This window comes from Cydia splendana, chromosome 27 (assembly GCF_910591565.1).
Source record: "Cydia splendana chromosome 27, ilCydSple1.2, whole genome shotgun sequence".
NCBI lineage: Eukaryota > Metazoa > Arthropoda > Insecta > Lepidoptera > Tortricidae > Cydia > Cydia splendana.
The window spans coordinates 8,666,837-8,685,036 of NC_085986.1; positions in this window are offsets into that span (position 1 = coordinate 8,666,837).

The following is an 18,200-nucleotide window of genomic DNA, read 5'->3' on the forward strand; positions in this document are numbered from 1 at the left end:
TATTAAGAAGAGGTAATAGGGTAGATATTTGCTGAGAGGGTCGAATGGATTTACCCGAGTTTGAAGTTAAGCGACACAATATGTGTGCAGCTGTTTAAGTCGCTACATTATTGTTTTTAAGATCAAACAAATTAACTGTGACTTATTTTTTTACAATTATTATATTGCGGAATTTGACTATAAGTCAAATTCCGCAATATTTTATAAATACAAGTTTTTTAATCAGATTTCTTTCGAGTGAAATTCTTTATAAGTGTCAACAAAAAACATCAAGTAACATACAGAGAAGTTGAGGTTTTTGATATTATTATAATTTAACAACGCCACCTAGTTTTTGCATTGTGATTTACTAGACATTAGTTTGATAGTTTGCTATATTTGTAATTTGTAAATATGTAAGTTTTTGAACGAATTTTACATTCCAGTTTTTAAAAAGACACCTTTTTAACGTAGGCGAAAATGTGTCGAATAATAACTAACCAAAATCAGGTGCAGTCAGCAGCAGAAGTTGCTAAGCGGGCGAGTTGTTCAAAATGATCTTGGCGCGACTATTGTTAAAAAGAGCGTGTCAAGGTAATTTTGAACACGTCGCCCGCATAGCAATTTCTGCTGCTGACTGTACTCATTAATAATTATTATAACATTTATTTTTTTCATTTTAACTGGATTGTTTGATTCTGTGAATGTAAAGGGACTTTAGCTTTTGGATAGAACCCTTTTGACTTAATATGACACACTAGAAGTTAAGTTTGCAGTGCAAATTAAGTTTAAGTCGAACGCAGCCCAAAAACACAGTTTTGTATAAAGCTTGAATTAAAAATGATAAAATTATGTTTGATAGAATTGGCAAAAATGATTGCATGAAACTGTTATTACATTAGACAGAAAAAAATTAAATATATTTAACCCGACTTTGAATCATCAGGTCGCGGGTTCAAATCCTGGCTCGTACCAATGAGTTTTTCGGAACTTATGTACGAATCATTTGATATTTACCACTAGCTTGTCGGTGAAGGAAAAACATCGTGAGGAAACCTGCATACATCTGCGAAGAAATTCAAAGGTGTATGTGAAGTCTCCAATCCGCATTGGGCCAGCGTGGGGACTATAGCCCAAGCCCACTCGCGCATGAGAGCAGGCCTGTGCCCAGCAGTGGGACGTATATAGACTGAGTTATTATTATTATATTTAACACTTTGACCGTCAAAGCCGTCAGACCGTAGTGTGATTTTTTTTATGAAACTCTCTTACAGCTCGTTTACTATTTGTGACGTCCCACGGGTAAAGGTACCTTACGGCGGTTGGCGCTTACGCTATTATTAACGTTGCTCCAATATTATTGCGGCGCTATGCGACGTAAGCGCCAGCCGCCATAATGTACCTTTTGCCGTGGAACGTCACATATGTTCACCATTATTGCCACTTTTATTGAACCCAATTATACCATTCTGAGGATGTTAGTGAGATGGCTAGTTTATTATACTCAAAAATATGAAATGTAAGAGATTTTGTAAGGCGCGTACTAAACTAAGGACCATAAGCATGAATAATTTCGTACGTTGACTCTCCTGTTCCTATCTCTACAGGGTGGTAAAATAAGTCAGCCCTGGAGGAAACTACCTTAAATCCTTAAGTTGGCTCATTTTACTTAAAGGAGACATACCTTTATTCTTAAAAAGAAACAAAACTGCATTCAAAGATTTGCTTTTTTTTCGTCAATTTCGCTTGTATAAAAATATTCTTGAGTACTAAATATTCGTTTTTAATGGATATTTTGTACGACAGACGAGTGTAAGACCTAATGTTACTTGGAGAATTGTTATCATTAACATTAACTGGATCGACTAGTAGAAAAAAATAGCGAGTGTATATTTTTTGGAAGTTTTACTCGGTTCGATTCCCGGTCAGGACAAGCGAATTTTTAAAAACCTTTGAATGCAGTTTTGTTTCTTATAAAAAATAAAGGAATGTCTCCTTTAAGTAAAATGAGCCAGCTTAAGCATTTAAGGTAGTTTCCCTCCAGGGCCCGACATATCTTTCCACACTGTATATTGCACCCTGCCGATGATGCCGGCGGTCAATGCCACTGCGAGCGGGACAACAATAAAATTATGCGCGTGCGATAGAGATAGGAAATGGCGGGTCATTGTACGAAATTCTTAGTGATTTGCGTCCTTACTTTAGTACAAGCGTCACACGAGCGCTTTTTTACAACGAATTATTAAATAGTTTGAGTGTCGATAGTTTTAAACAGTGAAATTATAGTTTATTTGTATGTATGTATTATGTTATATCTATTTATGTATATGCAAAACTAGTAAAGTCTATTATTAAATATATTATTACAATATGCCAATATAACTATATGTATATACAGTATTTATGGAAAAATGTGCAGGCAAATTTGTTTCTTTACTATACAAGGTTCATCATTCAAAAATAAACATTTGAAAGTTTTTTTTTAATTAATGTAATAAAGTTGATCGTGAACTTCTATACGATACTATTTTTGTGATATAGCGATAATGAATTAAGTATTAACCTTGATTCGTTCCTAATAATGTTAATACCTACTTACATGTATGCACTGTAAAGTTTCTGCAGAGTTAGCTTGGTTTAGCTCTGAGGGCATACCGCCGACGTGTTGCCTCTGTCGCACTTGTAAATTCGTACGTAAGTGTGACAAGGAGGCAACTAGTCTAAAAATATTTAACACTTGATTCACACAGATCCTGATCTTTTTGGGTTCTTCCAACTCAGAATCGGTTGCATAGTATTCAATGTCCCAAAAAATTTTATGGAAATGCTAGTTTCCACTAAGTCACGAAAAATCACACTAAAACGTGACGTAACGGAACGGACATTTTTTTAAATGGTAGGATGGAGCTGACGATTCTGAGTAGAATGAGCTCAAGAATGTCCAGAATTGTAAGAATCTGGTTTTCAGTAAGTTTATTTTTGAAAACGGCTTTGTTGAAATCACAACTCCACTTTATGGCTTATAAGGTTCAAATTATCTTTGAACTGGGCTGTGATGTATTTGTAAATCGTAATTATGTTACCAAGAGATTGTAATGTAGCGTGTCATCACAATGTAAGTAATGGGCTTTTGCATAAAAAAAAGAACCGAATTCATAACCCCTTTTGTGATTTGGAAGTCGGTTAAAAATGGGAACTTAAAAAAAGAGGGCGCTAGTGTTGTGAACAGACAGAAATAATTAAGTTTTTTTAGTGATATTTTTGTGTAATCTTTTTAAGGTATTTTTTTAATAACATGCCGCTTACCAAAGTGATTCATGTGTTTTATTTTAATAACATCCCTGAAAATGCATGAATGAAGTTATCTTGTATTTCTAAGTACCGGTTAAAAGTTTTAAGATTTTTTAACCAAAATTTCCACGCATACGTACATGTGATCCAAAACATACAACAAAATAAATGAATGAATGAATGAATGAATGAACATTTATAAATTACTTTGCTTTTTAATGTAATGGAGAACGAAAAATAGTAACTTTTATTATGGGACCAACCCGGAATTCGCGTAAAAAAAGAATGAAACCACCAAATCTTTTTTTTGCTTTCGGGATTGGTCCCATAGTAAAAGTTGCTCAGTAAGACCTATATTTTCACCCAGTAAATTATTGCAGGTGACTAAATGTATTTTCAAACATTTTCGTGTTACAATCTATAATGTCCGAAACCAAAAAGAATAGATAGTATAGAGGGGTCCTGTCATTGTCAATTTTGTAGTCACGGTACATTTACTGCCATCTGTCGACACACGATTAAAACTTAAAATAAAATTGAAAATGTATAAAATAATCAAAATATGTTTACGGATAAATGATTCTTAATTTTTATTGTTCCATACTGACCCATGTTCCTTCACTGATATGTGTTAAAACTGTTAAATACTAAGCGGTGTCGTTAACGCCATCTAGCTGAGAATAGGCCAAAGGTAATGGCGCCATCTATTCGAGAATGACTTTTTCTTGGCCGTCCGAGGCACGTTTTTTTCTTAGACTTTATTTATCTTATACGGAGTTATATGTATCTTTGCCGAAACGAAATATTCTTTCAAACATTATTTAAATAGTACTATAAGCGCCATCTCTTATTATAGAAAAACGTTTCGTCGTAATTTTCTACTTAAACTACTGTACCATAGAATAGATGGCAGTTAAGCGTAAATTAGTTAGTCTACTCAGCGATAGATGGCAGTGCTAGTAACTGTTTTAGACCTGGATACCAAGTTTTTGCTACCCGACCGTTACGGGAAGGACCGTTTTTAGGGTTCCGTACTCAAAGCATAAAAACGAGGCCCTATTTATTACTAAGACTCCACTGTCCGTCGGTCTGTCTCCAGGCTGTACCTATCTCATGAACCCTGATAGCTAGGCAGTCGAAATTTTCACAGATTATTTCCTGTTGCCTCTTTAACAACAAATACTAAAAACAAAATGCCTTGGCCTTTGCCCAATACAAATAACTTAGTCATTAATAGTTCTAATAATGTATACAGCTAGAGTTAAATTAGGATCATACGAACAATATTTGTGCAAAAAATACCTATTCAAATTAGTGGAGTTATAAATCTAATTCTCATCTCATTAGATTAGCAAATCCAATTTCTATCATGCTGTATAAAATATAATACAAATATTTATTTACTTGAATACCTACGTAAACCATTTAGATCTTATTAATTAATAGTTAGACACATTCGGTAGCGATACGATAACTATAGATGGTCAGGCAAATTTTGTCAGTAGAAAAAGGCGCGAAATTCAAATTTTCTATGAGACCATATCCCTTCCCGCCTACATTTTTCAAATTTGCCGCCTTTTTCTACTGACAAGATCTGCTTGACCAAGTATAGGTACCTATAATACCATAGAGAGTAGGATCCTATAGAAGTGGTAAACGCGTGCCTCCGTGAGGGACAAAACATACGCAATGTGACACTATGATCGGTCGAATTTATTTGTTGCCCACCATAATCCATACTAAATTTACGGTGGGGAACAAATAAAATGTGAGACTGTGACAAGGACAAACAATAATAGCTCTTTCACTGCTACTCCTACTGAAAGATACATAAGACTATCCTGTTCGGTCACTTCCCCCCACCCCCACCTTTCATGCCAGATCCAGTTAGATTCATGTATAAGACCTAGTACCTATACCTACACTACCGTTCTAAAATAGCAGGTAGACAACATCAAAATTTCCACAGACTGTAAATTTAACAGAAACACCGAACAATTAAAATTCCATTTTCGAAATGCCCGAACGCCAATCAGTGTTGCCAGCGCCGCGGGCCGTGTCAATCAGCCGTAATTGTTTCGTGAGAGCGCGGTCCATTTGATTTTGACAGTTTGGTTTTTTTAATTTTCTCATTTAGAGGAAAGAAAATGTTGTAGAGTTAGACCAAGAAAAGTCTGCAGCGATTTTGATAGCCCACGCAGTGCAAATGTTATTTTAAACGTCATTTCAAACTTCTATGATATTATGACGTTATAAATAACACAACTTGCACTGCTTGGGCTATCAAAATCGATGCAGACTTTTCTTGGTCGAACTCTATTATTTAGGTGCTTAATTTGAAAAGAGAATAATTTTGTACAATTCCTACATTCAATAACTACTTATAGGCTAGTTTTACATATAAACGTAATTTATTTCAAAAACTTATTATATTTATTCCTATTCCATTTAAAAATAAGTCTACACACAAGGTTTCTTTTTAAATGGAAAAGGAATGAAATATAATAAGTTTATAAGTGTTAATAAACTTAGTCTTATTTTTACCCATGTTTTATATTTATCCCTTCTAACCTTAAGCCCTCTGAACCCTTTCTCTAACTTCTTGAAACTTAACTTATTCTTATAAAAAATAAATCAAAAATCAATCCGATCTAATGACCCGTGAAATGTTGCCATATATTTATTAAACAGATATTGAATCGCGTTAGTTACGACCCCGCATATGGCAACATTAATATCTCGTAAAATTGCGACCCCTTTCAATATGCTGAATGAGAATGACAGACAATACGCTGTTCTTTCTATATTGATTAATGAGTGTTACTTGTAATAAAATAGGGTTTTAAATATTTTATAAGTGATTATTGGACCTTAAATAACCTATTATAGCCACAGATGCTACAAGATAAAATACGATAGGTACCTATACTGAAACAAAACGATATTTCTCTCTTTATTCAACGATACAAAATCTAAACAAAATATAGCGCGTCATTTTTGCCAAGTCAGAATACCTGTGCCCAAATACTTTTTTTTTCTAAACTGTTCCAAACTTTTTAAACCTAAACAACGGACTGGCAGCTGCCCGCCGCATCCGTTATGATTGAGAACTCTAAATTCGAAATTCAAAGTTCAATTTTCTAACTGACGATGACGTGCGGCGAAAAGTTTTGTGTTCATGAAATACGGTTCGCGAATGAAATAACAATTTCGGTTTGGAAGGTAAATAGTGTTTTAAAATGGAGAAAAGAATCCGTAACGGGCAGATCTAAACTAAAAGCAACGTTTTGGCTAAAATGTAAGTTTTCATTCCGTTGTTGCGATACCGGATAATTCATTATTATTTCCTGACAAATTATACGAAATATGTAATAAATTGTTTTCATTTATACATGGTTCGTTTTTTAGCATTAGATAGAAGGTAAGCGATCATGACTTGTCTTTTAATTGAAAAAACGCTTTTTCAAAATCAGTAACTATTACTTATGAAAGTAGAAGAATATAAATGATCGTATTAGATTCATAATTGTTACATACATATTTACGGTGACTTATTTTTAAAACGTATTTTTCAATTAAAATACACATCAAGATTGTTTACCTTTTTTTTAATGCCGAACTTGTATGTCCTGAATGTAAATAGGTTATGGGCCCAAGAATCCCAAGATTACGACATTGACTTCAAAGTTAAAACATGATTAAAACTGATTGCTATCTATTAATTGTTATAAAATTAAACTCTAAACCCTTACCCCCTGATTCATAAACACGCTACAAACCTCAATTAGCTAATAATCGTGTGTCTTTATCTGTCATTTTGACTTATGTATTAGTAAGAAAGGGATAAAACATAATTTAACTAAATCAGGCCCGTAAAGTTTTATGAATAAGGTCAATAAGGGGGCCACTATACCGAGTCACTAATATTATTCTTAAGATCATCGAGTTAAGAATAGAATATCATTTGCGTGTAGAAAGGTCCAGAATGTTCATTCATAATCATTAGTAGTTAGACCAAGACAGGTCTGCAGCGATTTTGATAGCCCACGCAGTGCAAGTGTTATTTATACGTCATAATGTCATAGAAGTTTGACGTTTAAAATAACACTGGCACTGCGTGGGCTATCAAAATCGCTGCAGACTTTTCTTGGTCTACATAACTCTATTAAGGGTGTATGGTGTATGGTTAGAGTAGGTATAGCAAATTAGCGGCCATTTGAAAACCAACGCTGAACTAATGTTATTAATGAAACAACACTCTCAAGGAGTTTATGTACCGTAATAATGTTTAATTAGAACTTCAAAAACTCAAACCAGTTCCCAACAAGGCAATTTGTAAACATTAGTTTAAAAAGCAACTGTAGCGTAAACATAAAAGCATTATTTATGGTATAAAGTTTCTAAAGAACGAGAAAATATCATTAATAAAACACATTTTGTCATCACAACATCAATAAATTACGTGACAATGAAATTGGCGCGTTTTTAAACGTCAAATTAGTCGCCATTTTTACGATTGTCACCTATTGTGTCTTTTGGGTGCGTTCAAGCGTATTTTTTACTTTTTTAATTCGAAGGGGTGAGGGCAATGTTTATACTTTTTTTTAAACTGCGTGTGGCCTTTTTGGATTAAGTTGTATCCGTTGAAGAATGTTGTTTTTTTTAAAGTGGATTCTGGGTGTTTTGCACGTGTTTGCCGTGGGCGTGGGAATCGAGCGCTAACACCACATAGTGACTCCTAGATCCTTGGCTCGCCCTTAAGTGAGTCGTAATTGTTTACCGCCATTCTTTTTCTTCTTCTTCAACTTAGCGTTTTCCCGGCCTAGCGCCAGGGTCCGCTTTGCTCCTCAGTCTTCTCCACTTTGCCCGGTCTTCGGCATCCTTAGGTGTGAGATTGTTCTCTTGCATGTCTGCTGTCACGACGTCCAGCCAGCGCTTCTTAGGCCTACCGCGGCCGCGTGTTTACCGCCATTGTAGACTAAAAATAATATAGGTAACTTACACACAATATCTTACAGATTCACTACAATTTGCGCTGAATATTCGTGGTGGTGGTTAACTTTAAATGATCCGACTCTATGATGGCTAACACCAATTGCACCATCCCTCTGGTTAAGCGGTTAAACCGTTAACCCAGTGTCAAATTGTATTGGTAACCGTGGTAACTCCAGGTTTAACCACTAAACCCCGGGTTAGTGAATGGTGCAAGTGGCCCTAAGGGGTTATTAGAGTCCACCCAAGCTAACTTTGCATGGGATTAGTAAGGAGAAAGTGGGCAATGTCATTAATAACGCCAAATTTGTATGAAAATCTGGCGTTTAATGACACTCCCTGGCTTTGTTTTATTCAAGTATGTAGGTGCAAAGACTGCTAAGCTTTTTTTAGGGTTCCGTACCCAAAGAGTAAAAACGGGACCCTATTACTAAGACTCCATTGTCCGTCTGTCTGTCACCAGGCTGTATCTCATGAATCGTGATAACAAATAATAAAAAGTACGGAACCCTCAGTGGGCGAGACCGACTCGCACTTGTCCGGATTTTTTGCTATAATCTGGAAAAAAGCATATATATATTAAATTTTAAATTAAGCCCAATCAAGGAGACTTGATGGAACCGTCATAGGGGACGTTTTAACCCCTTACGACTCCCCTGTGTCAAACTGTCTGCTCTTTTACTCTACACAGTAAACAGCGGGTGATCCCTGTTAAATTCACTAACATCTCAACAAACATGGTGCCCTATTTGCGATACACTTTGCGGTGTCCGGTTGCGAAGAACATTGATGGATGAGAACTGACCGACTGTTACTGCCCTATTCGAACTTTTAGGCGTATACTAGTAAATTTTTCTCCAATCTGATTAAATTGCCCGATCGAATCAGGACGTGCGGACGCAAACGCCAATTTGGCTCGCCGAATTCAACCGCCGATAATGACCGATATTACCGATAAAATGAGGTGCGGACGCAAGAATACCAATTTGTAAGGCCAGTATTTTCGTTCTGGGGCATTTTTTTAATTTAGAGGGCTCTAATATCACCATTTAATAATCTTTTATTTACATACAATATATATACAGTGGTACTACTAAACTAAATTAATAACTAGCTTAAATCTAAAATAGGCCCTTGAGGCATTGTACCAAGGATGCTGGCGGCATTTCCTCGCTGTATCGCAATGCTGATACGTTGTGCGAGGTAGCCGCCAGCTCTTCGGTCACCAGTTACGTCAACCAGACGCTTCGCGATTTCTGCGAACAACTTATGCGCGCTGGGACCCCATGGACCTAGAGTTTCAACTCCAAATGGTACAAAATGGTACTCTCTACCGAGGCTCTTATATTTGTTACGTTTTAGAATTTCGGCGCTTTCCGCCGCTCCGCCCGCTTTTACAGTAGTCCGTTGGAGGTGGGACGGTGCCAGTGTGTCTACGCAGGTAGCATCCCACACTAACATCCGTCCCAAGCTCCAAGGAACTAAGGACACTCCATATCACCATTAATCTAAAATTGGAGATTGACGCCAATTTCATTTCTGATTAAATCGACCGATTTTATCAGTCCCGTCTGGATACCGCTTTAAGATACGTACGTCAAATAATAGATCTAGAAACGATATGGATTAGATGTGTCAGTGTCAAAAGTGACGTTTTTTAGGGTTCCGTACCCAAAGGGTAAAACGGGACCCTATTACTAAGACTTCGCTGTCCGTCCGTCCGTCCGTCCGTCCGTCCGTCCGTCCGTCCGTCCTTCCGTCCGTCCGTCCGTCTGTCTGTCACCAGGCTGTATCTCACGAACCGTTGAAATTTTCACAGATGATGTATTTCTGTTGCCACTATAACAACAAATACTAAAAACAGAATAAAATAAAGATTTAAATGGGGCTCCCATACAACAAACGTGATTTTTGACCAAAGTTAAGCAACGTCGGGAGTGGTCAGTACTTGGATGGGTGACCGTTTTTTTTTGCTTTTTTTTTTCGTTTTTTATTTTTGCATTATGGTACGGAACCCTTCGTGCGCGAGTCCGACTCGCACTTGTGTTTGAAGAAACGTCACATTTGACACTTACATATCTAATCCATACCGTTTCTAGATCTATTTACTGACGTGTCTTAAAGTTCGAATCGGGCCGTTACTTTTGGAAATCAGAGGGCCTATCGCGAACCACGTTCGACGTGTTGCCTCTCTGTCGCATTTGTAAATGCGTACGTAAGTGTGACAGGGAGGCATCACGTCGAACGTTCGCGGTAGGCTCTCAGATTCCCTGTGGAAGCGTAGGCTTGTATCCTACTTACTGCGCCATTTAATATTAAGATATAAAATAAACAACTGTCTAGTTTGGTCTAATAATGATTTATTCAGTTAGACCAAGAAAAGACTGCAGCGATTTTGATAGCCCACGCACTGCAATCTGATACCTTTAAACAAGCAATTCTTGTATATACATATATTTATTTATTGGGGTCCCAGCGCGCAATCGCGCATAAGTTGTTCGCAGAAATCGCGAAGCGTCTGGTTGACGTAACTGGTGACCGAAGAGCTGGCGGCTACCTCGCACAACGTATCAGCATTGCGATACAGCGAGGAAATGCCGCCAGCATCCTTGGTACAATGCCTCCAGGGCCTATTTTAGATTTAAGCTAGTTATTAATTTCGTTTAGTAGTACCACTGTATATATATTGTATTTATTTATTTATATTTCTGGGATCTCTGAAACGGCTCTAACGATTTTGATGATCTAACGATTTTGCGATATGGGGGTTTTCGGGGGCGAAAAATCGATCTAACTAGGTCTTATCTCTGGAAAAACGAGCATTTTTGAGTTTTAATATATGTTTTCCGAGCTAGCTCGGTCTCCCAGATATTGTTATTTATGCGTCATAATTTCTTAGAAGTTTGACGTTTAAAATAATACTTGCACTTGCACTGCGTGGGCTATCAAAATCTCTGCAGACTTTTCTTGGTCTAACTTTAGACACAAAAACATATAAGTCAAAGAAAAACTAAACATACTCTACAGTCTATAGAATCGACTTTACTGGGCAGAGTCAGCGTCAACCTCTTACATACTAGGTAGCATGGTATAATAATATACTCCGCCTGGTACTCCATTCCCGTCTTTTCTAGGTCACCTAACTGACACGGGCCTACGTCATCATGCGACAGCGCTATATGATAATATGCGATAGCGCTATATATAGCGGCCATGTTGTTGTGACGTAGGCCCGTGTCACTCTGGGAATGGAAGACCATGTTTTATTAGACTATGCTAGGTAGTTAGGTACAGTCGGTAACAGTCAGGGACTGCAACACACTAGCGTCTTGAGCGTCGGTGTCTAGTCAGTGCTATAGAAAATGGCGTCGCTGCGCAGTTGCGCCAACGTTGCGTCGAGCAGCAGCCATAAGGCCACCGTGCACTAGCGTCTTTTGAGCGTCAGTGTCTAGTCAGCGCTATGGAAAATAGCGTCGCTGCGCAGTTGCGCCAATGTTGCGTCGAGCAGCACCCATACACGCCGACGCTCGGGAGACGCTAGTGTGGGGTGGCCGTAAAGGTCAACCGCAATCCGATATCGGATCGGACAATGTGAAAACACCCTAAATGTAATAAAATATATCTACATTTCGACGAGGAAGAAAACTGCACTATCGAAAAGTATCAGATGTTCACAAATTGCTATGTAACTTTATATGTCGAGGGCAGGGTCGGGATTCCGTGAGGGAAGAGGAAAAATGTGTTCTGTTATGTTTTGTGATGAAAAGATTTTCTACGCTGACGAAATCACGGGCAAAGCTAGTGAATCGGGGGGCACGGCCGTGCCCCCGCCTAGAAGCAACGAATTGGCGAAGCCGTACTGTTTGACCAAGATGTTAGCTTTATACAGTTAGAACTTACAGAGTAAAAGTCTTGGTATAGGTGAACCAGGATCTATTGAGGGTGCGCCATGTTACGGAAATTTGTTGGTACTAATTTCTAGCAATGGCAACAACTTTAATAATAGACAACATCTACCCTCTATGATAGTTGTCAATATTGACAATGTAAACATTGCTTTGTCTAGTTTCGTGTGAATTATTATTAGACTGCAATAATCATGCCGAAAGTTTTAGATTTTACAGAGAAAAAGTTGTAAACGGTGTATATAGTTATTTATTGAAAAAAAAACGTGCGGGAGAGAAATTTCTTCCATTAGAAAACATAACAAAATTACCACCTGAATTGACGGGTATGGGTAAGTTTCAAACTTATGGACAAATGTCACTATAGTCAGGTCGTCACGATTTGGTTGATGTCTTGTAATAATTTGATTTGTGTATTAGGTGTATCGCATGCATCGGTATCACGGATTGCTAGCGAAGGGCGTAAGGGCGGAATTAAACGACCAAACCTAAAAAAAAGAAAACAAAATAAGAAAATAGATTTGGATGATTTTGATTTATGTGTCATACGTCGTAAAATTCACGAATTTTATAGCGTAAAAACCGAAGAAATATCCAAACATCAAACTTCGCACTTATTAAAGTTGTCGGAATAAAACAAAAATCATCTGCCAATTTCCATTGTCCCCACTATACAAATTGTTGCTATATAAAATTCAAAACGAGCGCCCTCTTGACAATACTCCCAAAGTTCTGGTTTACCATACCTAATAGGGATATTTCCTACTTAAAATAAATTATTATAAACCGTGCACGAAATAAAGCACCAGATAATTATTAGATAAACATAGATAGCAGCTATTTTTAAACACAATTTGTATTTATTAATAAATCGGATTGAAATATAAAAAGTAGGTAGGTGAGTTTACCGTGACGTCACTACATTCGTTTTCATATAAATTCCATATTAGACCAAAGACATATGTAACTTCGTATAAGACGAATAAAGTCTAAGGAAAAAACGTGCCTCGGAATTCAAGTAAAAGTTATTCTCGAATAGATGCCGCACACACCTTTAGCCTATCCTCGGCTAGATGGCGTGACGACACCGACACATAGATATCAGTGAATGAACATGGATCAAAATCATTTATCCATATATATACATTTTTTGATAACTTTATACGTTTTCATTTTGAGTTTTAGTCGTGTGTCGATAGATGGCAGTAAATTTACAGTGACTACAAAATTTACAATGACAGGACCCCTCTATACTATCTATTCTTTTTGCCAATACTAAGGGATCTGATAAAAATGTTTTTACTTTATGCACCTAGTCTTGGCAACACTTTACATGAAAATATTTTTGGTGGAATAATACATTTTCATAAGACTAGGCGATCAGTACCGATTAATTATAAAATATCTGGGAGACCGAGCTTTGCTCGGAAAACATAAAAACTAAAAAATCCGCGTTTTCCCAGAGATAAGACCTCATCATCATCATCATAACTTAAGAGCATTGCTCTTGTCGGTGGAGTAATCGCCAATCATTTCTTTCTTGTGCCAGTCTTTTAATTTCCACATACGACGCCGGGGTTCCAGATAAGACCTAGCTAGATCGATTCTTCGCCCCCGAAAACCCCCTTAGAAATTTCATCGAAATCGTTAGAGCCGTTTCCGAGATCCCCGAAATTTAAAAGTATTATATATATAGCTTCTATTTTATGTACTTAAATCTATTACTAAACGAGTATCGAAACACGTCAAACGCATTCAGATTTCACCAAAACTATAATTTGTCCGCAACCACAGACCACTTCAACCACTAGACGGCACATGAGTCAATCGAGGTCACCACATACAGCCTCACATAAGCGCTCCCGTACAAATTAAGTACCTAATAGATACTAGGCGCAACTAAAGAGCAACTGTACAATTTGTCAACTTTCACTCTTTATTAGTGCGATAGTGCGATAGAGAGACAGATAGCGTTTTTATTTCGTACGCGACAGTTCTAAAAAAGAAGCTGATTTGACTGGTAGGAAAGTAGCCTTTTAATAATGAGGTGATTGCGGTGTCTGTGCAATCTGTGTCCGCAGCGCACTAAATACACGCATTTCCCTCGAAATGACTCAACAGGTGGTTGACATCACTCATGGTTGTCAACTTCGACACGGCGGCCCGCTTCCCGTAGTTAACATGGATTTACGTACCTATGTGAATAATTACAACCAGGAGCCTAGATGGCAATCATTCGCAGGCAAACGAAACGCTGTCTCTATCGCACTCTTACGGAAGAGTGGTAGAGAGACAATAGCGTTTTGTTTTCTGCAAACGACTGTCATCTTGGCTATGCCCCCTGGTCCCAATAGGGTATTCTCCTACTAGTCAAATTAGATTCTTTTTTCAAACTGTCAAAACGATTTCCTAGTATGGATTTTATATGAAACACTAGCATGTGACGTCACAATCAAATTACCTACAAAAAGAAAGTTGTAAGCTTTATTGTTTTAAAATATAAATTGTGTCTAAAAATAACTGCTGTCTACGTTTCTATGCTATTTATGCATGGTGAATACCCAACTGATTCTTATGAAGTTTTGTGAGCAGGTTCGGTGATTAAATAGATTTTTTTATCGAATCAGTTTTTGGATTTTGTTTTTAAAGGCCATACAATTACCTATTGAGTTTTAAGCTATGTATGCTCGCGAGGTCTACCTACTCTGCTACTATATGGGGTTTTTGGGGGTGAAAAATCGATCTAGCTAGGTCTTATCTCTGGGAAAACGCGCATTTTTAAGTTTTTATGTTTTCCGAGCAAAGCTCGATTCTCCCAGATATTTGTTAATAATGCGGTGTCTGACACAACAGGTGGTTGACATCACTCATCTCATGGTTGTCAACTGGTTTATGGCGTCCCGCTCCCGTACTAGTTAACATGGATTTACTTACCTATGTGAATAATTACGAGTTTACGAGTTCGTAAATCAGGCGGTTAGTTGCGCGGCGGTTTTCCATTAGAGGAAAGGGGACGACCGTTTATACCTAATATAGGTACATATATACAAGCTATATACTCATACTCATGCTCATGGGCAAATTTAGAGGAACGTAAAAACAAGGTTTAATTACTGGATACTGCACCTAAAGTAAATGCAAAATTCGTAAAAAATCAATAAAAAAAATCAAACTAAGGGGCATAGCTTGAACTGTGGTTGATATATGACGACCGGTCTGGCCTAGTGGGTAGTGACCCTGCCTGCGAAGCCGATGGTCCTGGGTTCGAATCCCAGTAAGGGCATTTATTTGTGTGATGAACACTAACATTTGTTCCTGAGTCATGGTTGTTTTCTATGTATATAAGTATGTATTTATCTATATAACTATGTATATCGTCGCCTAGCACCCATAGTACAAGCTTTGCTTAGTTTGGGGCTAGGTTGATCTGTGTAAGATGTCCCCAATATTTATTTATTTTTATTTATTATATTTATATAAGGTGCTAACAAATTAGTCACGGATATTTTAAGAGATAATACATTACATTAAAACAATTAACTTTTAACTGTAATTAAAGAACCTTTGTATATCATTTTTTTGTTTTCATTTACCGAACAAAAAAAAAAATATAATTATTTTTTAAAATAATCACCCCTATTATGTACTTGTCAAGATGTTTAACACTGTCTGTCATGTCACGTCACGTCAAGTTTAAAGAGGTTCTAGAATGTCTAAAGAGGTCTCATTTAATTATCTTATTAACAGGGTGTTTTAACGTAGCAAATTTGTTACCTAGTTTTCTCCAAAAAAAACATAACAAAACCAATGATGTTTCATACTTAAATGTACTCCGAGAACCGAGGACTATCAGCTGTAAAAATATCCGTGACTAATTTGTTAGCACCTATATAAAAAAAAGCCTTTAATCTATCATAAAACATTTTACAATTTAAAAATACTACATTAAACTTAAAAATATTGTACTGTGATTTTTGGATTATAAAACTAACTTAAAATATAAAACTAGCACCTATATATACAGGGTGTCCCTAGCCATTGGACAAAGCCGAAATGTACATATACATTAGGGTATTTAGAACCAGTATACAAACTGTCATAACAATCTGTGTAGCGGTTACGAAGAAATTAACAAATTACGATTTTTTTACTTTGGAGCAACCTGTATGTGTTAGTAGCTCCTGAGGTAATAAATATTATGAAACCTTCTTCGACCGTTTTGATTATCTTTTTTATTTATGTCATTAATAAGATTCTGACTTTTGACAAATGTCATCATTGCCGCACATTTTCAAACAAATTGTCAAAAGCACTGTTAATATGATTAATACAGTATATTTCTTTTTGTTGTCGATTATTGGAAATAACTTTTGTTTGAAACTTTTTTTTGTATACATCAAATTGTGTCATAATATTTTCAGTAATGTTAATATCCAGAGAGGATAATGGGGACTACGTATGTATGAAAAACGGGTTCGGTTCGAGGCGCTCGTCCACTTTTGTCTTAAGCCCCCTCCACATTCGTGCGCGAATCGCGGCGCGAAGCCGCGAACGCGAGTGTGGAATCGATTTTCGCAAACAGCGAAATCGGATCCACACTCGCGTTCGCGGCTTCGCGCCGCGATTCACACACATAGTCTGGAGGGGGCTTTAAAATTAACAGGGTGCGTAGCCAACATGCCAATCGTTTACGCTCCGTAGCGAACGAAATACACTTCCACTGTCGCACTAATATGAAAGAGTGATAGAGAGACACAAAGCGTTTCAAATTAATCAAGACTATATAAAGGAAATCGAAGGAAACAGGAAGAGAGGGAAGCTAACAGACCTCCAGTCTGTATCTTTAGGTATGGAAATAAAAGTAAACAAACAATTTGTACATTTTCGAGTAGTTATTAACATTTATTGGTTAACCAACCAAATACAAAACCGCCTGGAACTGTCACTGAACGACCTGACTTTAACCTACATTATTTGATCGTGTAATGTTTTCAACTACCCTCAACTGGCTTAAGGAGCCATTTGAGGGTAGATCTTGTTTACTTTTATTTAAATACCTAAAGATACCCACTACGACCGGTACCGGACCAGTACATCCATTCATGTACCAACCGATGAAAATATTAAACGCAAACATCAAACCAAAACCAATAAAATAAAAGCATTAACGCGTAAAACGTTATTAATATTAACGCCACGCGACCGCCACGTTTCTGACACATGGCGTGCGAGAGGGAGCATGTGCTAGAGCGAGAGGGGAGGTTTTGTTTTTAATTTGTCAATTGGACTTGGGATTAACTGGTGGCAGATGGATGGGACAGTTTTAGCTGACATTGATTTGGAATGAAGAAATCACATGGACATATTATATACTTATTGCCTTTTTAGGAATTGACGAAGCACATGCATATAAGGTAAAAATTGTTCTACTATGTAGTGTAGGCATAGATGGTCAAGCAGATCTTGTCAGTAGAAAAAGGGCGGCAAATTTGAAAAATGTAGGCACGAAGGGATATCGGTTCATAGAAAATTTTAATTTCGCGCCTTTTTCTACTGACAAGGTTTGCTTGACCATCTATACTATACAAATTGTTGGTTGCCAAGACCACTGGCTAAAGGCCCCAGTACACAATGGGCCATCGCCGGCCACTCCAAGGGACGCAGCCATACGGTAGAATGAGATAGCAATACCGCTTGCTCCCTCTAACGCATAAATGCGTCCCTTGGAGTGGCCGGCGATGGCCCATTGTGTACTGGGGCCTTCATAGGTCAAGAACAACCCGTAATAAATGTGTTGCCAGCTTCACCGGCGGAATGGGACAATACCTATCGATATAAAGCTGGTCAAGCAGATCTTGTCAGTAGAAAAAGGCGGCAAATTTGAAAAATGTAGGCGCGAAGGGATAACATTGCATAGAAAATTTTAAATTCGCGCCTTTTCCTAGTGACAAGATTTGCTTGACCATCTTATATATAGGCACGTGCGGTGTTACTTAACAATAGACAAAGGATTAGCCGTTCGGGGCCAGCTAC